The sequence below is a fragment of the Ischnura elegans genome, chromosome 12 (assembly GCF_921293095.1).
Source record: "Ischnura elegans chromosome 12, ioIscEleg1.1, whole genome shotgun sequence".
NCBI classification, from domain to species: Eukaryota; Metazoa; Arthropoda; class Insecta; order Odonata; family Coenagrionidae; genus Ischnura; species Ischnura elegans.
Genome location: NC_060257.1, coordinates 42,438,654 through 42,464,346, shown reverse-complemented (window position 1 = coordinate 42,464,346; position 25,693 = coordinate 42,438,654). Strand labels below are relative to the sequence as shown.

Sequence of the window (25,693 nt, the reverse complement as noted above, 5' to 3'; positions counted from 1 at the left end):
TTTCTATTTTTTTAATTTTTTTTACGGAAGAATATCATCTGCTTCTTATATGTGAATCCATCTAGATAGCGAAAAGGCCGAACAACTTCAATAGGGAGGATGTATATAACCTCAGCCGCATATGGATAGGGTTTGCAGCCCAATCTAATGACCAACGGCTATCGCCTTACGTGAACATTCAAATCGGGTCCACAATGGGTTGACGAAACCTATATAAGCTCGGCTATGCATTCTCTTGAAAACGCTCCCAGTAGGAGGAGTGCAACGTCGAGCAGATAATGTTACTACGCAGCATTTCCCGAAAGCAACCACCGACCTTAATTATATTATAGTTCGGCGAATACATCTGTCTCCTGCACATTCAGCATCCTCGCTCCATGAAAAACTCAAGCACTGTATGGGTAACTGGTAGGCCTTGAGAGTTGACATGCAGCAGCCCAAATATGTTTCTGGCGTACGTTTCAGCGAATTTAAATGCCCATCACGGAGTTCATTCTCGTGCCAGACTTGAGTGCGAGTGCTTATTTCATGTCGTGTATGCGGTAAGCGAGCTTAAGACCGCTCGGGGGCTAATCGTGAACTAAATTTCACCGGCACGCATATCTTCCACGGCGAGCGTGTAGGCCAGTATCCTATTCATTGCGTATGCACAATGGCGCCGGTCTATTTTGGCCCTTCAGCGGGTTTAATGATCGTTTTTCTTCAAGCCGCTAATGGGACTGAGGCGTGAATGAAATCGTGAAAGTAGGTGGCCAAACCCCATATGAGGAAGCGAGGGTGTTGCTATACGCATGCTATCGCGAAGCACAAGTTTGCCCACGAACGGAGCAAATACTAGATAAGTCCTCCTTCGAGGGACATCGTTGAACGATTCGAAACAGGTGATAAATCTCACCTACCTTTTTAACTACCTATTTATGGAATTCATCTACATAATAGCCCGCAAGCCGCCTTAAAGGCGTGTGGCAGGGGTGTTAGGACACCAGCCGTTTACACATAAAAAATGAAGTGCTATAACGAAGTTGGGACTAGCGTTTATTACAGTCCTTTATGGTTGGGGAAAAACGAATTCCCATATCTATCCGTTCGGCAAAACATCTCTCTTTATTTATCGCTTCTATCGGACCTGGAAATATAGTATGGCTCTAATATTATGTTCTCTGTGTCCCTCCTAAAGATAACCATTCTCAATTGTTCAAGCAATCCAAGCCTAGCGCGCAGCCTCCGAATCTCAAGCGGCTCCCAGCCTAATTCGCTTAACATCTGAGTAACGCTGTCTGAATGCCCGTAGCGGTTTTTGACGAACCGCGCAGCCTTCCTTTGTATTCTGTTCAGTTCGCGGATTAAGTCTTTATGCACCGGAATTGTGGTAAAACTGATGCCACACCCTCCCTTGACGAGATTAAAAAAGGAATTACCACTAAACACAGGCTGATCGGAAAATCATTTTGTCATGAACTGTGATTTTTTGGCACGGAGGCTCCCGCGGTGATTAAATTGGTGATTTTTTTCGGGCTTATTCCGCGTCGACTCATTGTTGGTGGACGACAGTTTCGGGCGCATTCCAGCTCTCGTCCTCGGATCCAAATGGGGAAATATTTTCGTACGTACATAAAGAAATTCTTTTATGAGCGTCTTTCAGAGCCACCACTTGCAAGAGCGTACCCTGGATCAAAACTAGGGGTGGGGGGCAAGCCATGGTGTTCAAGTTGTAGGTAAGATTTGAGCAGGGAAAAGGTGAATGAAATCAACAATTTAAGGAAACTTTAACAGCTCTTTACTAGTTTTAAAATAATTTGCTTCAAAAAATATTATTCTCCTAGTAAACATTTGCGATTTTTGCTTCTAGGGGGGGGGCAGCTGGCCCCTCCTGCCCCTTGCTGGGTACGCCCATGACTCTAATAGTGTTTAAAAATGGCAACCAAGGACTATTTAACCCAGAAGAAGTTATTTTGCGAGAAAAAGTTGGGCGCATATCCACTCATTTAAGAACGCATTCTTTCCCTACTTACAAATTACATTTAACATAGGTCAAATTTCTTATTAAATAAATTCTGATATATAATCACTAAATGAGATTCATCCAGACTCGAACATATTTAAGTGCTTCAATAATTATGATCATTATAATGTGATAAATAAACAACTGAAAGTTCTTGAATAATATTATAAATAATTTTTAAATTAATTTTATAGATATCGAATACGTTATTACTTCCGTGAAGGCGTAAAAAAGAGAGGGCCAAACGAGTTACTGGATTCGTTCAATTGTATTAGGCTCAACTATGTGGAAGTTAATACTCGATAATGAAAAGGAGACTTCGTTGATTTCCACTGATTTATTTCGTCCGTAGGACATGTTTCGAACCAGAGAGGTCATTATCAAGTACAACCCATCAAGTACAAGGTTGTACTTGATAATGACCTTTATGGTTCGATACATGTCGTACGGACGAAATAAATCAGTGGGAATCAACTAAGTCTCCTTTTCATTTTCGAGTTATTGAACATACGATATTCGCCAAAAATATAAATTAAAAACTTCAGCCTATACTGTATCCTTCTTTAAGATCGAAATCCCCAACCTTGCGTGTCCAACAACTTGGAAAATTAAATCGATTGAATTAGCTTGCTTTCGCTTGATTAACTGTGTTAATACGTGAATCAAACAGGACACCACAAAAAATCAACAAATTGATCGGAGATGAATGGTCTCAAACGATTATATTGGGGAGCGCAGGATACAAAAGGTAAAACCTTTCCCTTTCATCCCGCTTATCGTCACGCCCGGCGAGTAGCAACACAAGTTCGCCTCGAGAACACAGCCAAGTGGAACGGGTAATGAAAACCGATTCACTTTTAGAAACTTATCTACTCGAGCATTTAAGATAAACGACTACTAAAAACAGACTGCTCGAGGAACGGCGATAGAAGTCGAGGCATTTGTAACCATCAGGCTTTTAACAAGAGCAAGGTGTTGATGACGAGAATATACGAGGTGAGCTCAGAAAATAATGAAATTTTTTTAAATTTAGACTTACACTTAACACAAACACTTAACACAAAAGGCTTACACTTTCCGAAGAGGGAGTTTGTACCCTATTAACGCTATTACAATCCACTAGCCCAAAAAATGCAAAACCGACTTCATATGAAAATTATTACGCATATATTCTTTCATAACATAAAAGAACTCAAGATTTTCAAAGGGGGGTTTTCCAAAGGTGTATTACTTTCATTGGTCAATTTTTGCAGGAATGTGTTTGAAGTTGCCCTAGCTTTCAGGACCATAGAAAACTGCATCACTTGACATTTGAGAAGAAGACAGATAGTCACGATTCGCATTGGTAAAAACGAATACGAGATGTGTTAAAGAAATAACGCTAAATAAATATTTAAATTTTTCACGATTTGGGAGAGTCCGATTGTCACATTTTTAGTATATTCGTATACATACTCCTTGATTATTATAAAATTCTGACATGTATTTGTAGTTTACTTTTTTATATGTAAGACGCTATGCTTAGACGTGTTTTATAGAGCTATGCGAATTTCCTTTGTAACAGAAAAGGATCAAAGAATTTGTATCAAATTTTCCGGAAAATAAGTGCACCAAGGGGACCACGGTTTAACGTCCCATCCAACGGACGGAGGGTTGACCTTGAAGTGTCCAACACACAACTCTAAAGAAGGGATCGGGTGGCGTCTGAAAAGTCTCAGCAACCGAAGAGATATGAACCCGGGCCCACGGTGTTTAAACCCAACAACCTTGTCACGCTTGATAAAACGCTAAGCTCTGAACCAAGGTGATAACTGAAATCCATTCAACCTTGACGCATTTTTCTAGCATTATCATTACATTATTTCCATGTAACTTGCAATAAATTCCCGATATTATTCCACCAGCCCTGAAATGAGCTCACAAACTTAAAGATTATTAATTAATATATGGCATTAATCCGGTTAATGAACAACATAAGGAAATCAATAGAATCTGCCGATCTGACCTTGGCCACATATTAATACAGATTGATGGGCACCTATTAGTACACCGACGTATCTCGGGAAGGATAATACCAAGAGAAGTGGAAAACTTGGAACTTGGAATTCACGGTCACATGCCAGGATTTTTAGGTAAAGGAACAAAAGTAGGTATGGTGATGGTACTCTAATGCAGAACAAAAAAAATGGATAGAATGATTTCCGTATACCGTGCACAGGATCAGCTTGTACTCCGCTGTAAAACATTCATCGTTATGCTTGTCCGTACGTGCGTACACCGAAAACGTCGTGTGAATGCATACCCCAGCAAAAAGGTTTGCACCAAGAGGATTAATAGTTGGATGTAGAATCCTTCGAGTTACGTTTTCAAAGTGAACGTGTCAAGAGGTGTGCCTACACCGCAGGATGCCCTACCATAGAAGCTGTATGACGAGACGTAACGTACGGTTATGAGAAAACGACGCAAAGGACACGTCAGACACAACAGAAAGTAATACTACGGGCTTTGGGAGCATGGTATGCACCAGCGTATAAACTTTGAGTGCAATATGTGCAGCCGTATGTAAATTAATAGCGGACAAACAAACAGATCTCCTCTTTCATATATAAAGAAGATAGATATAGCTTTGGGTTGAGTTATGACGGAAGTTTGGGAGGGCAGAGGTCGCAGGTGGGATGAAATATGGCATTCCTCGAGTGCACCCAAATGACACGACAGGCCAATGACCTTCCTCCCTTCTTAACTTATTCCACCGACAACAACCCCAGGGGGGAATATGCCCGAAGGACGAGAGCGGTTTGCACAGCGACGAGGCTGAGGCCAGAAAATGCAAATGGCAAGGTGGCCCCCGTGTCTGTCTATGCGGGCGGGAGTGCGTGACGATGGATCGGCCATTAGAACCAAGACGAGGCACATGTGCTCACCCGGAAGGAACAACCCCCCTTGTCAACGGAAAAAATACATTCGTATTTGAATTTCGCCAAGGTGGGAGCCAGAATCACACGATCATTTTTTTCATCATTTTTGAGGGACAGTTCCAGCGATTGCTCCGATGATGACATGAAAAATGACCATTTCACACGATCATTTTCCGGGATAGCTCCAGGGATGGAAATCCCATCCTTTTTTCTTCAAATCGGCACGTCCCTTTTTTACGCCAGCCAGAACAGACTAGTACGCCAGTCAGAACTCAGAACGCAAGAGCGATGGAGACGCCACACTTGTCATTTAATGAATGCTTTCTTGATGCTCTAGTGTTTGCTTTCCAATTATACCGGTCTTTGAGAGAAGTCTTCCTCATGGGATGCGTTACATTATCCTAGGCCGGAAGTGACGCTGCTGAGGCCAAACGAAATAATCAAGATCGAAGTTGAAAAATCGAGTTTCGATCGAAAAAATTCGAAAAATCAAAATCTATAAATTTACAGTTTATGCAGACCTTTTTCAACATTTCCCTGTGACTAAATGAAATGAATGGTGGATGCTGATACATCGTGGATATCCATTGAAGGATATGAAGTAATGATGCTTTGTACTTTTCAACAAAAATATATATTTCTAACAGTGAACATGTTTAACTACACCGTGGCATCATTAGGAATCGTTCCTGATATTTCCAGCCCTGATGCAATACAGTGAAACATGTCTACTAATTTTTAAATAAAAAGCGCAAAATATTAAAACGTCATATCCTTCAACTAAATCCAAAAGATTTAACTGGATCTAATTTTTTTAGTCAGGATAAAATTTTCAAATGTGATGAGAAGGATAATGTTGAAAACGGTCGATTCTAGACAAGCAGAAATTTACTAAATGTTGCTTAAATTGTTAGCCTACAGTAGTGACGTGAAAAATTAAGATTATGCTAGGACGCGTGGGTCCCCTTGAAAAATATGGATTTTTCATGACAGTGCGGTGCGCGTGTGGCAATTTTCTAGCATGCTGAATGGTCGTGATTGGCCACTCCCTGCCAAACACCCCAGACGTGGCTTGCAGGGTATTATGTAGATGCAAGTGTGGTCCATCAAATTCATAACTTTTCAAACCTATTACTCAAGATTGTAAATATTATTTAGTAAATAACGAGAACGGATAGATCGCTATAGCAACATCGGTGGCGACATTGTTGAAAACCAATTAAAATGCGCTAGAAATGGGGGCAATAATTAATTTTCAACGACACCGGTGCCTCCTCTAATGCCTCGTTCTGATTACGATTGTTCCAGCGACCGTAGGAACTATGGTGCATTCACACGACGATGGTTAAAACCTGTGCTACCCTCCAGCGCTGAAATCTAAAGTGAACGAGAAATTGACGGTTAACAAACCTGTTGAGGTATGTAGGGTTAAGATATTACGGTTTTCAACGTGTATTTAACGTATAATTCTTATTCCGCCCATATTATTCCTTTCTTGGACAAATCCATGAAAAAAGGAGCGATAGGAGCTTCACTAACTTCTCGTCTTTCTCTAGTTGCTTCCTCTTCCGGTTTCACAGGACCTAACCATCGTAAAGTGGCAACGTTAAGGCCGTTTTACACGGGGCACGTAATTGCACAATCTGACGTGTGTACGAAGGCGCAGTCAAAATTGCGTCGTGTAAAGCGGTGAATTGCTAGAACATATGCGAGAATGCGTGGACGTGAGATGGCAAAATAGCCCCTGTTCTAATTTCGTTCATGCATTCGCGCAATTTCACGCCATTTTAGAAATCAATGCAGCTCTAACCTGCGCAATTCCGTGCTCCGTGTAAAACGGTCTTTAAGGCCGTTTTACACGGTACATGGAATTGCGCAATCTGACGTACATGCGAAGGCACAATCAAAATTGCGTCGTGTAAAGCGGTGAATTGCTAGAACACATGAGAGAATGTGTGGACGTGAGATGGCAAAATAGCCCCTGTTCTAATTTCGTTCATGCATTCGCGCAATTTCACGCCATTTTAGAAATCAATGCAGCTCTAACCTGCGCAATTCCGTGCTCCGTGTAAAACGGTCTTTAAGGCCGTTTTACACGGTACATGGAATTGCGCAATCTGACGTACATGCGAAGGCACAATCAAAATTGCGTCGTGTAAAGCGGTGAATTGCTAGAACACATGAGAGAATGTGTGGACGTGAGATGGCAAAATAGCCCCTGTTCTAATTTCGTTCATGCATTCGCGCAATTTCACGCCATTTTAGAAATCAATGCAGCTCTAACCTGCGCAATTCCGTGCTCCGTGTAAAACGGTCTTTAAGGCCGTTTTACACGGTACATGGAATTGCGCAATCTGACGTACATGCGAAGGCACAATCAAAATTGCGTCGTGCAAAGCGGTGAATTGCTACAATGCATGTGTGAATGCATGGACGTGAGATGGCAAAATAGCCCCTGTTCTAATTTCGTTCATGCATTCGCGCAGTTCCACGCCATTTTAGAATTGAATGCAGCTCTAACCTGCGCAATTCCGTGCCCCGTGTAAAACGGCCTTTAGGAACTACGTGAACCATTGGGGCATAAGAAGCCCCTTTTTACGAAAGTCAAGAAGCGCCAAAAACAACCGCGCCGACTGTCATTTGTCTGTCAGGAGGTGGCCGGCACACTCCTTACCCCGTCCCCCTACACCAGAGGGCGTTGGAGACGCAACAGAGGGAGTATAACGGTACCCACCTGCCACGCTCGCTATGGTTGCTCAGTCAGTGCGTGTACGACCAAGGGGAAGGGGAAGAAGCTAAGGGGGGAATGAGGGGTAGACTTGGGAGAAAGAGGGGAGACGCGAGGATGAAGTCGAGGAACAATAAAAGAATCAAGGAGCTACAATTAAGTACATAAAAACAACTTACGTACTCACAATGGCTTGGTACTCAATGTCAATACATCTACATAATACCCTGCGAGCCACCTCCAGGGTGTTTGGCAGGGGGTGATCAATCACCAGCATGCAATTGGATTTCCACATGCACACCACACGGTCTAAAAAAATTTACGCATACTAACAAATTATACTACCACATCACGCAAAGGCAAAACTAGCCAACTACTAATTAAGCTTATCTGCCAATAAAGCTAGAAGACACAAAACATGCTGTTGGAAATAATAACAATTCAGAAACAAAATACGTGTTAGTGCATGTCATTCTACAGAAACAATACTCTTGTAGTATTTTAGTATTGCACTATGAATGCACCTGATATCTACCGAACTATGGAGATCAAGGGTAAGAATATTATTGACACTATGACTTTAAACCAAACGCATTTACAATATGGCTAATAGAGCTAATAAAATACCATTATTCATTACCAGGGTTCATCACCAGATTCAGCAGAGATATCTTTGATGTAGACTGTAGATTTATATGATTTTTTTCCTTTGATTTCATTTTTGTCTCGTTCATTATTTTCGTATCGATGCATAAATATTAGTTTAATTGAAACTTGCATACTTTGATGTTGTATATATATGCTATGTTGATCTTTAATGGGTATTTTCCCCAGTATGTAAAGTACAAGCATTTATGTATCTTTTGCCATAAATAAAACTAGTTTTACACCGGATTAATAGCTTGACTTCATTAGTGGAGATCTATTAGCGGTTCAGTAGGTTTAAATGGATAATTTTGCGTGATAGTTTGTCCTGTATCCCCGCTCAAATTGGAGCACCCTCTTCAATTCACAATAAGGCCTACGCACTAATGCCTACCAACGTCAGCCCTGAAGATGTTGGAAAAGTCTCCCGACGAAACGTCGACGTACAACATGCAGACCTTAACCCAATAGAAATCCGAGACGAATGCATTCAAGCCATTAAACGCACTGGTGTCATGTTGCCGGAACGCGCCGAAATGTTTAGCAAAAGACGTATTTGTCAAATAACACTTTAATCAATTTTGATGCTTCAAATTTATAATACATACGTACATTCGAAACCAAAACAAAAAAGGTGATGAAATGTAAATAATACCTTGTAATAAAAAACACAGAATAATATTTCCCTTCTGATAAAAATTAAGGAAAGTGCGTTCCTGCCATGCTGATTTTGCCATTACGTCACAGATTCAACGGGAAAAACTCTAGACTCTTCAAGCAGCAAACATGCTTCAACATTCCTCAATTGCGATCTGAAATTTTACGTAGCTATTCCATCATTATCGATTTCCTTAATAAAACCTTACGGTATCACAATTCGGGGTTATAAATAAAACTTCCGAAGCACCTCTTATTAATGCACTGTAAAAACAACTGTTCTACAACAAACAATTAAGCCAAACAATAAAACTATACATACCGACAACTGGATATGATAGACTGTGACCATGAGGATGCTGTATGCGACCAAGATGTCATCGAAGAGGTCATCAAATCTGTAAAATAAATATTTATATTCACATAAAATATTACGTACTAACACGGTACAGACTTACTGAATTATTTTTCACTTTATTTGCAACAACCATTACGGGCAAGTAAGTAGCTTGAGTATCCCCGTCAAAACAATAAAAACACCTACCCCAGACAAAAAAGCAACAATTAAGTTAAATAAATTTTATTCACTTAGGACCCACACACAGTTCCACCAATTAACGTCTTCTTGACTTAAATGAGTATCTGCAAGTAAAATTAGTTGGATAAGACATTGCAATATATCCACTGGATTTATTTGAGCACAACGTAACACTAGCCTTCTTCCAACCCTCTCTCCTTCAAAAGCAGGGCATATCGAAGTAATAATCGTGGCACAATAGCAATAGGAAAACTTGCCCAAGAATAACAGAACAAAATAAAGTGACGATGAGCGGCTAAATACTCCCTTTACACAAATTTTACAGCATACGCTCAGCGTATTTCCGAAACTCCCTACGCTTGTTTAGGCACCTATGACGTCACGCCTGGCCTCGGCAACGCTCGGGTGTCTTCGCGCAGTGGTCGGCTCCGAGAAATTATTCCCGACTTTAAAGTCAATTTTTTTATTTCTTTAGATGATGCATGGAAAAATTTAAGGTATTTTTTCGAGCTAATGTGTCCATTTTACTGAGTCAAATTGGGTTTTAGAGTAATCGACGACCCATGCAAGTTCCCCATTGTCAGGTCTTGAGTAAAGAGGGATACTGTCTTAGCAGGAAAAAAATATGGGTCCGAAAGATCCCACTCAAGAGAGGTTTCATTTTAATAATGAAAAGATTTCCACTTGCAGAAGATATTCAGCTCGACCGGAAAACAAATCTTGGACCATTGGGTTTTCGCCAAGACGTCAGAAACATTACGACACACCACGTTTCTTAGCTCGCGGGTATAAATTTTGGGATTCACGGAAATCCGCTGTTATGTAACTGCGGGGTATGAAGGATGGAGGAAAAACAGTGTTATCTAGGAACATCAGTAGATATCCCAAGTATTAAAAAACAACGAGACATACATGCCCCCATCCAGGCATCAAAATAACAAAATTAAGGGCAAAAATTTAATAACGGATATTTTCCCTTGACATGGTAATAATAGTGACATGGTCAGGAAAATAAAATGATGGTATTCAATAAATTGTTATAGACAGAAGTAATTCCCTATAACACCATGGAAAAAAAATTATATACTCCTATACTCATTAGGAATTTCCCAGCCCTTTCCTAACGTAGTTCGAGATTTATATTAATCCGAAAGACCAGTAAATTCTTTACCTCTAGTAGCTAGTCAACTTACGGGTTCGTCCATCCGGGCTACTATTAACGAGTATGCCATTTATACCAAGTGACTTCAGAATGTGTGGAATATAGTGAATTTAATCGCGAATCACAAAAGTATTTGCAAGATGTGCAAGGGGATGCAGGCCGGGATGATTTGCAAAAGCTTCCTGTAAACCTACCTTGACCGGTAGAATACTTTTAATAAGTGACCACGGTACTATTACATCAAATTTATAACTATCCCATAACGTACACACTTTTGGCTTGATTTATTGCTGTATAATTGGAAGTATTTGTTCACCGTGCTCCATCCCTGGAACTGATATTAGAAAGTATAAGTCGGTAGCACGGCTTAAAATATCTTTAGCGACACCAAAATTATTCAGAGACATCGTTTCCCAATGGCTAGACTGCCGGAGAATCTTAAAAAAAAAAACAATGGCTAACAATGATAGGCGAAGGAACTAGGAAGTTCATTTCCATCATTACGCTGTTGAGCGAAATGTGACAGGCAGGCTAAAAATTAAAGATTCAGGCAGACGAAATATATTCGAATGGAAAGACTCTGGACTACTTGTGGACAAATTCTCGCCATAAGCAAGTGCGAGAGCACGTATGAGAAGGTTCCTGGAACCAGCGAATCGAAGTTAAGATAGATTGGAGGCGTAGGGATGATATATATGCACTGATAAGACATTGACGAAGAGTTAGCAGGAAGTGGTGAGCGGTAGGAAACACAAAAGCGAGAGGAAGCACGTAAGGTCTGACTCAGTAAAATTTACATCGAATCGGTTTCAGAATAAATTATCAAATAAATTCATCAGGCAGGATAAATCGTCAAAGGTGTAATTTTACCAATGCTGTTAATATTCATATTGAAACACAGAATTAAACATCTACACTCTATTAAATACAGTCAAATTAAGCAGCTGTTGTCCGACTCGGTAAAATTTAGATCGAATGGGTCTCAGAATAAATTATCAAATAAGTTCATCAGGCAAAATAAATCGTCAAAGGCGTAACTTTGCCAATGCTATTAATATTCATACTGAAACACAGAATTAAAAATCTACACTCTATTAAATACAGTCAAATTAAGCAGCTGTTGTCCGACTCGGTAAAATTTACATCGAATCGGTTTCAGAATAAATTATCAAACAAGTTCAACAAGCGAAATAAATCGTCTTAGTACCTACTTTGTCGAAGTATTTCGTATTCATACTGAAACACAAAGGAAAAATCCACACAATATTAAATATACGAGGTGTGCTCAGAAAATAACAGGAACTTTCGTTTTTTGAAAAAAAATATATTCATTTATTCGTCTAATTTAATGCTGTCGCCTTCAAAATATACCCCATTACATATAATGCTCTTATACCAGCGATTTTTCCAATCCTATTCTACTTCACCGGAATTCCAAGATCTCTACGAGTGTGTTTTTAAAATGACGGGAATTTTAGTTTTTTTTATATTAATTTGTCTGTAATATGTTGTATGCCTTCAAAATAGTCCACATTAGATCTTATGCAATAGATGTTCATGCTAATCATTAAATATTGTACCAGCCTTCTTCCAATTCTCCAAACACTTCTCAAACTCGATCTTTGGGATAGCCTTTAGCTCGCTGATGAAGTCTTCTCGGGAAATCAGCAGGGTAGATTGGACATTGCTGCCAACGTTTCGACGGCCTCCTCTGCCATCACCGTTAGGGCGAATTATGAACCTGGTTAGTGCTGGGCTTATATACACAGTTTGGGCGGTCAAGTCTTCTGTGATTGGTCCGGAGGTACAATGAATTGAGACGCGGGATTCAACCTGAGCAAATCATGGAATTTCATAATTAAACGAATGAGTTAGGTAAGAGGAGGAAGGACACAAAAAACGGACCAATCACAGAAGACTTGACCGCCCTACCTGTGTATATATGCCTGGAACTAACCAGGCCAATCATTCGCCTTGATGACGATGGCAGAAAATGCCGTCGAAACGTTGGCTGCAATATCCATCCTGACCCGGTTGATTTTCCGAGAAGACTTCATCAGCTAGATTCGCCGGGAAAGCACCAAATGCTTCATCAGCCTTTAGCCATGCCACCTATTTCTTTTAATGTCATGCATGCTCGTAAAATGACAGCTCTTTAAAGTTCTCTTCATTTTGAGAAATAGTTAAAAGTCACATGGGGCCATGCCTAGTAAATTAAGAGGCTGGGGCATCATGACAGTATTGTTTTTGGCCAAATATTAACAAACAAGCAACAAAATGCGAGCCAAAAATCGCCGATCTCATATATCTATTAAATATCCGAATCAGCATAATATTCTGCTCGGTACTTCAAAGTTCAGTCATTGATTGCGGCAAGCCTCGAATAAGATATTAAACATGCCCTATCAAGTATTATTTCTCATCCACTCTGTATTTTTCACTTTTATTTCCTCAATGCAAATAAAATAAAGTTCTGATTAGCTCGTCATAAAACCTACGCAATTTTCAAGAGAGAGGACCTTATTCGGAACGTTTATTACGGGCTCAAAGGAGATAAGTGATCCAGATGAGATCATCTTACGGAAGCCGCGTGAATTCCTCGCAAATAGCTTTCATTACCTGAATACCTGCGTTTATTGGTCTACACATACGGCAGTTATATTAGGCCGTCACCCACGGAATGAATTTTCAGAGAGACAGAAACTTGAAGGTGGGAAATGTACACTTGCTACACGAGAATTCAGAGCATCTTACATTAACATGACGCCTAGAGTATATGAATCCTTAATCAAATGAACAGCAGGAAATCTATACTTACGAATAAATTAAGCATTAAAAATAAATGCTAAAAAGCGTCCATGCATTGATAAACTCTACAATTTATCAGGCAGCAAGTACCTTCAAATGTGTCATAAAAAATTAAGATGCCCATATACGATGGTTCCCACATCTCTATATTAAATAAGAAAAAAAGACAATATGTGGACATTAATTCATTCAGTGCCTAATCAGTCATTCATAAAGTGTTTTATGTCCTGTTTATCGTGTATGTGGTTGTCTCCAAAATTAAACTTAAATAAAAGAGGGAGGACAATAAATTTCAATAGCTCGTTAACGAATAAATTACGGAGGGCGAGAACTTGATTCGTTCTCTGCATTACAGAGCACATGATAATTTAGGAATTTCTCAACATAACATAGAGTCAAAACCAAGAGCCATTATTTCAAATGGAAAAAAGCAGCAACCACATAGCATAATAATTGAAAGTAATGAATAAGACAGAGGTGATAACACACCTTTTTTATTACAGACAGGTTAAGGATAAATTGAGTTTTTTTTCTCTTGCACTCCATATTGAACTTCGATTAGTGTTTTGTAGTGTGTGTCTAGAAGAATTTAAATTACAATTGCAAAATGCAATCTTTTGCCAATGTTTCGTTATATTTATAAATCACCTTTTTTTGCAATAAACTGGAATTTTTATTTGTCTTTAAAAAAAATCAAAATCACTGCAAAAAGAAGTACCAATTGCAATTTTAATTGCAATGAATTGAATTTGTTCAAAAAATGAAGTTCATTGTACAAAAAGATGATGGTACATAAATATACCAAAATGTTGCCAAAAAATTTGCATTAAAATTCTTCAAGACCTATACTTCAAGACGCTTATCAACGTTATTAAGGATGTTAAAATAATAAATACGTCACTATAAAAATATAGCGAAATTCAGATCATATTCGAAACAATCATAATTGTTGACTTATGATGCTGATGTTTACGTAAGTACATACTCTGAGTAACCACGAAAATCCTTTGTCACCGCAAACCGAGTTCAGCAAAAACTTGCATGAGCTTTAAATGAAGGAAACATTAACACTCCTCAGACAAATTTGTCTCTCAAGTTCAAACAAAGGGCATTTAAAATGTAAGGAACCAAAGCACAGGAAACTTGGGATGAAGCAAGCGAGAGGATGAGGCCTGGCACTTCTGTGGGGAAGGAAGTAGATTAGATAATCTCAAGGCTGCGGTGCGGGCGCGACAGAAAATTGTAACAGCTAAGAAACGCTTGTTTACAAGTGAAAGCATCACTTTCAGTTAAATACCTGTCAATTACTAAAATAAAGGTTTCATCATGCGATTATTTTCTTCCCGGTGGAATATTTACAAATTTTCCTCGGCCCAATCTAGAATATGTTTTGTAGTGTTCGACGATTTCTTCAGGTGACTACAAATGATTTCCATCGCGGAAAATATGGCGAATGATAATATTAATATTTCTATTCAGCCGAATTTAAGACATTACAGTCCTTTCTCACACTTATGTTGATGAACTCGCACATGCATCCATGCCCTGGGTGGGAGAAAATGGACCCAGGCGAAATTCGAACCCGTGACCCCTGGATTAGCAGGACTTTACCTGCCGCCACCGAGGCCGGCAAATATGTGCGTTGGCTGAGAATCGAACCCGGATCATCGATTAAGAAGGCAAGTATGCTGACAATTTCACCACCGACGCTAACTCTACAGGGTTAGACAGGGAAAAAACTGTGAAAAATTCTGGAAGACTAGAAAATATATCCAAAAATGAATGCTGTAAGTACACTACCCCTACGATTTGAAGTCTGTAGCCATTACATACCTATGGCTAAATTCTAACAACACGCATCTCAAAATTTGGCCGATTTGAATTAATACAGCTAATACTGTTAATAAAAAATTAAATTCATGCAAAAATCAACTTTGTTTGCGGATGTATCCTTCTTTTTCTGTTTTATATATTTTTGTTATTTAATTTCAATTAAAATCATATAGAATTTAAAAAAAGAAATAGTTTTTTTCCTCTCCTAAAAAGTGGATACTTTTTGAGATACGTGTCGTTAGAACTTAGCCATCGATATATTATTCTTGACATTCGAGTCTGGGTTACTTTTGGCAGCTACCACCTTTTCAAAGGAATACAACTCCATCGTCTTAAGGGAAGTATCTTAAATATCTAACTTAAGTTCCCCAAAATCCATGAACTATTTCAAAAGTTTTCAGATTGCTTGCTATTTACCATCGACAGCGTCCCGCAGGGAAAAAGTGAATCATTTCGGAAATTTTACTGTTCAGAGTTTTACTTTATTCCTAGATTTTATTACAGAGTTTGTAATTATTTTATGGTTCCTCTATGAATGATATAAATGCTATAAATGATAAATCAAAGCCGTGGACTTCCGAAACAAGGTGTGTTCCTTCGGTAATGTTCCATGACCACTTTTCCCTACACATGGAAGTGAGGCACACAGTCATTAGCGGAGAAATCAACCCTAGAAATGAGGTGCCACAGGAGAATCGTGAAGATCATATAGATCGACCGAGTAAGAAAAGAGTAAGTCCTAAGTACAGTAGGATAGAAGAGAAGCTTCATGAAAACCTCGCAAAGAAGACAGAAAAACCTTATATGCCAACCTTATCATGAGACATGATGGCCTGATGAATACACTCGTCGAGGGACAAGTAAATGGCAAGAATAAGGAGATCTCGAACAAAATACATGGAACAGGTAAAGAAGGATATGAAATAGAAGAAATACAAGGGTTTAAAAAGATCAGTGGATAAGAGAATTGAGTGGAGAAGTGCGACTCACCAATCTTAGGATTTTTGGCTAGTGACGATGATTCAAAGCTATTAAAGCCATAACTTTGGCTTTTGAAGATACGTCTCTTTCGGGTAATACACCGCGTGGGTCCATTGTTGCGGTGTATTACCCGAAAGAGACGTATCTTCATACTCATCGACCCGCGGAAGCCTGCATAAGGAACTTTGGCTTTTCCCTAATACTACATATGTTACATTGGCAATATCTACTCATCAGCAGCTGTAGACTGTCCATAGATACGCAAAACACTTTTTTTCCCAAATCGGGAGTCGTGAACTCATACCTTTTTGGAGATAATAGCTTAAATTTTCATGAAAACTCTGAAATATGCTCTTCTGACTGAATGTGTATTTGAACCTTCATTATTTTACACAGACACTCATGGCGATTCTTATTTTAAGCATACCAAGAGTTTTTATTAATGGAAAACATATACGTAAATAGAAAAAAAAACTAAATATTATGTTAAGTATGCTTTAGTGATTGCGATAAAAATGCAACTTTGGCTGAAACGGCTACCCTGTGATTCTTTAGGAAAAAAAGGCGGTATTCGAAGTCAAAACACATTATTTACAAGAAAATAGCGCTAAAATCGCTTAGTCACAGCTGGAATGAGTGTACGTAGGAATACAGCTGTAAGAATTGAACGATCGAATATTCTCCCGATCTCCATTTTGCTTTTGCCCTCTATGGTGGGCAGTATATTTTCTAAATAAAGTAAACAAAAAGTAATAGATTTGAATCGCGCTGTCCCGAACATACCTCATGCAAACTACGAAACTGTTATTAATTAAACGAATCGATCACAATATATCATTTGACTAATACTGATACCTTCCACCATATCGTGTTGCTAGCCATACAAGATTCAAAAACTCTCTTGCAACGACTCAGGAAGATGTTTAGAAGAAGATAGGCTCAGACGGAACGAAGACACAACTCGAAGTACCCTGGCAACGCAACGCAAAATATGACACCACATGATTTTGACAGTGGAACTAGTGCTGGAGTTGAATTTCCAAGTTGTTCAGCAGGCCATTAGATTTACACCCCCAGCAATAAAAGTGCCTTGGTGAAGGTCGGGTGAAAGGGGGCTAGCGAAGCAGAGGATCCTCCGTCCGTCACTAGCCCTACACCTGACGTCCACAACTTGGTGACCACGGCCTTGCGTCCCATCCGTCGGGCGACGTATTGCACACAAAGTTGATTTCCTCAAAGCACTAAAAATGGGGCTAGAAATGTTTCAGAGAAAATATTTCTTCCACAACCTACGGGATTTGAATCCGAATATTTCGCACTCCCACAGGAATAAATCAGAAAGACATCTACGATGTGTAGGTATTTAGAAAACAAACGGAAATCTAGATTTTTTAAAATATTTATCGCCTACATTAATGTTATCGCCTTCAAAATAATTAAATGAAATAAATCTACACCGAGAATCACGGTGCTCTTTCCAGAAGTTCAAAAACAGGAGTCAACACTTCAACCCTAACCATATCACTAGAGCAGAGGCTCATTTTAGTTAGGTTAGGTCAGAGCTCTCCTCACACCAAGTCACAGGTTTTTGGAGATCCGAATAGATCCCTAACGCAGTGAGACATTTCAGCATGTAAAGAGATCACTAACGCAGAGGTGGTACATTTCAGTTATTTGGTTATGTGAGGGTACAGCTCACCCCAGTCCGATTCATATGCTTTTGAAGACAGATTACTAATGCCGTAGTATATTCAAGCATTTTAACATCTAAACAGATCACTAGCACAGAAATAGTAAATTTAAGTTATTTCAATTATGTGAGGGTAGAGCTCACCCCAGAGAAAGTCACTAGGTTTTGAACAATCGAACAGATCACTAATGCGGTTGTATATTTAAGAGTTTTAACATCTAAAAAAATAAACGCAGATATGCAATTAAGTTAAATTTAATAGGTGAGGGTAAAACCCACCCCAGACGAAGCCAAATTCTTATGAAGATTCGAAATTTTAAGGTAGGGAAGAAACTCTTTCTCTGGGCCACATGCACGAGGATTATGCAAGGGGAGTTTGAAGTCTTCACCGGGGTATGAACCAGCGATCATCAGATCAGCAGCCCAACAATGCACCAATTGGGTTCACACGCTCACCTCTAAACGCCCTCATCCCTCAAAATAAAAATGGTCATAGGTGAAGGTAAAGCTCAACCCATACTAACGCAAACGATTGTAGAGAGGGCCAGCTTCTCTCTATGCACCACCTCGCAGCAAAAGGAGACTTGCTTGGGGGTGTCCTAAGGGATCCTGGATTTATGCGGATATAGGGGGGGCACGTGCCACCCCCCCGCAAGGCTCTACAGACAGACAAAAAAATAGACCACAATTTTAATAATTTTATTGTTACGTTTGTTTTTTTTATATTACAGGGCCTCGTTCATTTACTTTCATATTCATAACTTTCATGCTAAAATAATAAGCTCTTATAAAAAAATTTTTTTTAAAAACCAGCCTTTATATTTAGATTACAGGGGATGAGCAACGTTTATATATGACACAAAGCAAAAAAACTCAGTGACCCCGAAAAACCAAAAGTGACGTATTAAAAAAGTCACTATATTTATTAAATTTTCAGTGAATGGTAAGCCCCCTATGTTTCAAAATGCCACCCCTATGCTTTTAAATGCCTACTATGTGGATATGCCTAAAGTGGATAACTTTTACTGTGGTCGCAAAACACGAAAATCGACCATTTGGAACTTCTTAGATCAAAAACATGTTTTGGGGGGCTATAGGTTGACTGGGGGGGTGGTTAAAGGGGGGTTGGAGAGAAAAAGTTATATTTTCATGTGTTGTCATCGGAAATGAAGAAGTGTGCAAAATTTCAGCGTTTTTGCTTCACAGGAAGTGAGTCAAATTTGAGTTACAAGATTTGTACCAGACAAACAGACAGGTTGGTGAGTTGATATAAAGGCTGGAAAAAGAATACGTCGCATAGTAACCGCTGTGTCTTTTATTAAATCTCAAGTGTGACAAGATCGTTAGCCTGGAAGAGCCTAGTACTCTCCCCCCGGAAAAATCCTAGATTCGCCCTCGATCCGAGATATAAACCAGACATACCTCAGTCTATACAGGTCGATTAAAAAGTTGCCGACCCTAGATGGCAATTAACATTTTGGCACGGGCATTTTGTTTTCGGAACTTCATAGCTGGAAACTGGAGTTGCTGAAAATAATTTCAATCCACCAGACTTTGATATACTGCGGTTATCTTCTCCAATCGTTCCAAATTCACTATCGCCACAAAATCAATCTAACAAAGGTCCACGAAGTTCTAGCCAATGCTATGGTACTTGAGGGAGACGACCGACAGCTGAAGTAAGTTGTTCCACAAGGAAAGAATTGGGAAGGAAGGATGGAGAGAAACCCGGCGCCGATATTAGTCTGTTCTTAATGAAAAGCGCCAAGGGGACCACGACTCTACGTCCAATTTGACGGGCGGAGTTCTAAGCTTGAGTTATCCTCCACACAACAGTCAAGCAGGGATCGGGTGGATTGAAAATTCTCTAACACAGCCCGAACCCGGACTCTCAGGATAGGAAGGCAACATTATATCCACCACACCAACCCTATTCCATATATGTAATCATTGGTGCACCTTAAGATGGAGGAAAATGCGGCTATTTTGGATCATATTTGAATAACTATCCAACAACCTCTGCCACAGCCGGGTTTCAAACCCGGATCCACAAGGTGAGAAACGAGAACTCTAGCCACTACGGCAATCAGGTACTTCTTTAACCCAAGCTAAACCTCTCCCCACTTGATAACCATATGCCCCCTAAACGGATATGACTCACTTATTGATCCAACACGAAGTTTGGTTTGATTAGGTTAGGGTAGAGCTCACCCCGGACTAAACCAAATGCGTGTGAACTTCACACATTCAGTATATAGGGGTCAGTCATTTTCCTAGGCAACTTAGCACTTCGAGGAATTTTGATGAAGGGTGTCCCAAGTCTCAAACCCTGAATGGGTAGGGGTATGAACCCTGGACCCCTCGATCTACAGGCAAGTACTCAACCCACTAAGACACCACGCTCCTAGATTATTATTTTATTTATTATAAACTGTTAAAAGTAGGCCATTAGCCTGGTAATAATATGAACATACGAATAAAACAATTGGAAACATTATAAAAACCCCTTGAAATCCACTCCTCAAACCGATTTTTTTTAATATACATAAATATTTTCGGGAAGAGCTCAAGAATTTTTTTCTAGTAGGTTGTTCCACTTCCTTATGGTCCTGTTCAAGAAAGAAAACTGCTTTATCTTTGTCCGTTGTAATCGGCACTTATTCTTGAACTGGTGATAATTTTTTGGCACAAAGTTTAATTTTATAATCTCCTTCCCAATTTCTCCAATATTTTTTCCTCGCACACTATTTTGTACATCCTACATAGTATGCCTGTTCCTATTCCTCAACTCCTGTAAACTCTCCCATACCAGAACTCAAAGCAACTCTACGCTGCTTTTTTGTGTTTCCCTAACAGATAACCAGCAGATTTTCCTTACACCTTCTCTAAGTTCGTCACATCTCTTTTATTTTGTTGGACCTAAAAAAAAGATGCGTACTCTTAAGTTTGTCTTCCTAGGATTTTATAGGCTTTCTCTATAGAGGTCTTGCTGCACCCTCTGAATTTCCCTCACACATAGTAGCCTATTTTCGCACCTTCTCTAAGTTCGTCACCTCTCCTTCACTGTGCGGGATGCATAGATATCAAACTTCAACAATATATATCTAGGGATAGTGATAAAAAAAGAGAATAAAAAAGGATCGCGGAATAACTTACGTCCGGCATCCTCCGGTGCAAGGAAGTTACATAAATCCAATCAGCATTCACTCAACACACACATTCAGTGACTGATGCGAGTCAACACCCCGCGGTGACATCCGACAGCCCTGCGGCACACAACACACAACACGAAAGAGGCACAGACGAGACAAGGGTGGACACCATGCCCGAACGTTTGAGGACCTCCGTACTCCTCTGCAGAGGGTCCCAAAAGACACTGTCACGGCTCGAGGTCTCTCCACTGGTGATCCTGGACCGGTACGCGGTTCGCACCCGGTCCCCGGCTGATGTATCGTGGGCACAACACTTGGCTAGGCATCCGACAGTAAAGCCGGCGACTAGGCACATGTCTCCCGTACGAGGTTAGTCCAAGGGTCTCCGTTCTTTCCTCCGCGCAGAGTTGACACTGACGTCCGCCCTTCGGAGAGACTGGGGCGGGAATGAGCGGCGAACGGTTTTGTGCAGACTCGGGCGCGAGAGGGGAGGTGAAGGCGGTGGGATGGGGAACGGAAAGCGAGAGTGGGGAAGTTATCCCCGAGTGAGTGGGACAGCGGCGGTGAGTGTTCCGCGAGGCGGGTGGGGTGGGGTAGGCCAGTCCGCGGTCGGTAGTCAGCCAGCCACCTCACACGAGGCATTGGAGCGTTTGGCGAAGGAAAATGATAACTTGTACACGATTACGCGGAGAGGGGTATCCTGGTAAGACGTCGCACTTTCCTAAAGCCTGTATCACACAATCATCCCTCGTTAGACCCCATTTAGAAGACGGACTCCAACATACGACGGAAGATCAGATCATATAAATAAAATTAGAGAGATAGATAGTAGAACAGACAGGTTCAGAATGTCTTTTTTTCCACGATCAATAAGAGATTATAACAGCAGCGATAGAACTCATAAATGGATTGCATGACTTGTAGTGTAGCCTACTAACCTATGTAAAACTTAATGCATGTTTCTTAATTTTATTATTACCAGCATACACATTATTACCAGGTATTTTTAACAGCATATGGTAGTATAATTTGTTAGTATGCGTGATGTTTTTTGGACCGTGTGGTGTGCATGTGGGAGTCCAATTGCATGCTGCATGCTGGTGATTGATCACCCCCTGCCAAACACCCTGGATGTGGCTCGCAGGGTATTATGTAGAACACGTAGCCAGTGTTTGGGACCCTCATGAAAAAGGCTTAATAACAGAGTTAGAACGCGTGCAAAGAAGAGCTGCCAGGTAAGTGAAAAATCGTTACGATAGTCGTGTTAGTGTACTGACCTCTTAGATAAACTCGGATGGGAATCTCTGTCGGACCGTAGATTGAAAAATAGACTAAACCTTTTAGATAAATTCAAGAGCAGTGTCTTTTCTAAGGAAGTTAGCCATACCTTACGGACGCCAACATACTTCGGAAGATCAGATCATATAAATAAAATTAGAGAGATAGACTGTAGAACAGACAGATTCAGAATGTCTTTTTTTCCACGATTATTAACTTTGGAGTAATGAATTCATTCATTCATTCAAAACCTAAAGGTGCGTTTACACTGACAATGAGTAACATGTTGTACAAACAAGTAACATATAACACGTTTTACGTCAAAGTTACCCATTCGTGTAACATGTTACATAGGCGGATTTAGGGAGGGGGGCACAGGGACACGTGCCCCCCAAAGACGTTTAAAAAATATATTAAACTGTTATCATTACATTCGTTTTGTGTATTTCGGAGCCTCAATCATTTTATTTCATATTATAGAGAATATTATGTACAGTAATTGTTGTACCTTATACTTCTCAAGTATGAGAAGATTGTTTGCTTGTCAGACCCTTCTGCCCCCCCCCCCCCCCAGAAAAAAATACTAGTTCCGGCCCTACACGGATTGGTAACTTTTCCGTAAAATATGCTATTTTTAACTTTTTTATATAGCATGTTACTCTGTGTAAACGCACCTTAAGAGAAATAAAAGAATCAGTATGTAAATTTTATTTTACATTAATGTTTCCCCTGTTGTGATGATTTCCCGCGGATTTTATAAGTGCAAAAATGATGTAATATGTATTTCAGGGCATGTATTTTTTTAATTTTCGGACCCGCCCTTGCCGGGAGGGGGTCGTCCACCAGGCTCTCCATATATCTAACTCAGTTTCATTTACGATCTATTCGTGTTAACTAGGCAATAAAAAGAAGGAGTAGGCCATTAAATGGTACTGCTGTGTTAATGCCTCAAAGTAATGTTTCCCCACCTAGTCATTCAATAAAGTCTGAAGATTTCAACCAAAGAGAATTCTTGAAATAAAAATGAAACCATAGGATGACAAATGCAACAACTTTCAGAGCAATTCAACACCTGTTCAATGGGTGACATAGGCGTCAAAGCTTCCCTATGATTAAGACTGCCCTAGTTTTTGCAGCTGAGGCTGTTTGTGAAGGAGTCGAATATGAAATGAAATTACTTAGCATATGATCGAATAAACTTTAAACATAAATTAAAATTATGATCTAAGAGGGAAAACGTTGAATTATATGATTGAATGAAATCTTTGATGATATGACTGAATTAAAACTTTGATGATATGATTGAATGAAAATTTGATGATATGATTGAATAAACCTCAAACATAATTTAAAATTATGATGGGAAAAAAAGAGGAGAAATTTATATATTAGACTTGAACGGATGACACAGCCGAGATGGAATGACGATGACGATATAGATGTCTCCAATCAGCGAGCAAAAGTTGCATTGACTGGAATTGACCTCATAATACAAGCACAGGCAGTCCTAAACGACGAATTCTCCGGTACTTTGTGTTGACAAGCAGTTACGATAAATCCAATTTATTAAATTCCTACTTTAAGAGCGTGTTCACGGAGCCTTCTGAAAACTCACCCGAGACCGATGACAATCCCTGTCTACAGAAGATGCCAGCTATTGACATTAGTACGCTCGGAATAGAAAATATATTGAAATCGCTTAGTCCAAATAAATCACCTGGTCCAGACGAAATCCCTTCTCGCGTATATAAAGAACTAGCCTCAGAACTTGCCCCCTACTTGCAGTTAATATTCAGTAAATCCATCAAGCAACACGAAGTACCTAATGACTGGAAAATCGCTAATGTAACGCCTATATTTAAAAGTGGAGACAAGGAACAGCCATCTAATTACAGGCCGATATCTTTAACGTCCATCTCTTGCAAAGTCCTTGAGCACATCGTAGTCAGCTCGGTAATGAAACACCTAGACGCGCAAAACTTATTAATGGGAAATCAACATGGATTCAGGAAAAGCAGATCGTGCGAAACTCAGTTAGCGCTTTTCGCCCACGATATTTTAGTCTCCGGGGAAGACAACATTCCAGTAGACGCCATTTTTCTTGATTTCAAAAAGGCATTTGATAAAGTACCCCACGGAAAGTTAATAATAAAACTGAAATCTTACGGTCTAGACGAAGATGTCATTTCCTGGATTAGAGAATTTTTGAGCGACCGCGTCCAAAGAGTAGTATTAGACGGTGCAGTCTCCAATGAGGTTAGAGTGACTTCTGGCGTTCCTCAGGGTAGTGTCATTGGCCCACTCCTATTCCTTCTTTATATAAACGACATTGGCGAAGAAGTGCAGAGTAAGTTACGATTATTTGCAGACGACGCCGTAGTTTACAAAGAAATCCGTTCCAGCAAAGATATAGATGAACTAACGAATGACCTTGCTGCTATCCAAGCTTGGTGCGATGCTTGGCAGTTAGAATTAAATTTGGAAAAATGCTTCGTAATGAATTTCTGGAAGAAGGATAACTCCCTACAGCGTAACTATGTCATTCGGGGCACGCAGTTAAAGGCAGTTGAATCTGTGAAATATCTAGGGGTTAGACTCAATAATGATCTATCGTGGAATAAACATATTCGAGAAATAACCGGTCAAGCTAATCGTAAAATGGGTTTTGTTAAAAGAATATTAGGAAAGTGCGACGACAAAGTGAGAGAAATTAGCTACTTTTCCCTCGTTAGACCACATTTGGAATACGCTGCCAGTGTTTGGGACCCTCATGAAAAAGGCTTAATAACAGAGTTAGAACGCGTACAAAGAAGAGCTGCCAGGTATGTGAAAGGTCGTTACGATAGTCTTGTTAGTGTAACTGACCTCTTACATAAACTCGGATGGGAATCTCTGTCGGACCGTAGATTGAAAAATAGACTAAACCTTTTAGATAAATTCAAGAGCAGTGTCTTTTCTGACGAAGTTAACCATATCTTGCGGACGCCAACGTACTACGGAAGATCAGATCATATAAATAAAATAAGAGAGATAGATTGCAGAACAGACAGATTCCGAATGTCATTTTTTCCACGATCAATAAGAGATTATAACGGCAGCAATAAAACGCGTAAATAGATTGCATGACTTGTAGTGTAGCCTACTAACCTATGTAAAACTTACTGCATGTTTCTGAATTTCTATTCTATATTCTATTTCTAACAGCATATAGTAGTATAGTTTGTTATTATACGGGACGTTTCTTGGACGGTGTGGTGTGCATGTGGGAGTCCAATTGCATGCTGCATGCTGGTGATTGATC

General features: G+C 39.9%; 1 protein-coding gene across 3 annotated transcripts in view; it reads right to left on the bottom strand.

The window, feature by feature from the left end:
- Positions 1 to 25,693, bottom strand: part of LOC124168881 — a 350,296-nt gene that overhangs the window by 90,231 nt on the left and 234,372 nt on the right. For 2 of the 3 annotated variants that reach the window (XM_046547252.1, XM_046547253.1), the window contains exon 4: positions 9,273 to 9,348. The gene's annotated coding sequence lies outside the window, so the exon portion shown is untranslated. Of the gene's footprint in view, positions 1 to 9,272; positions 9,349 to 21,118; positions 21,554 to 25,693 lie in introns of those variants that run through there. The other variant, XM_046547251.1, reaches the window with a different exon arrangement.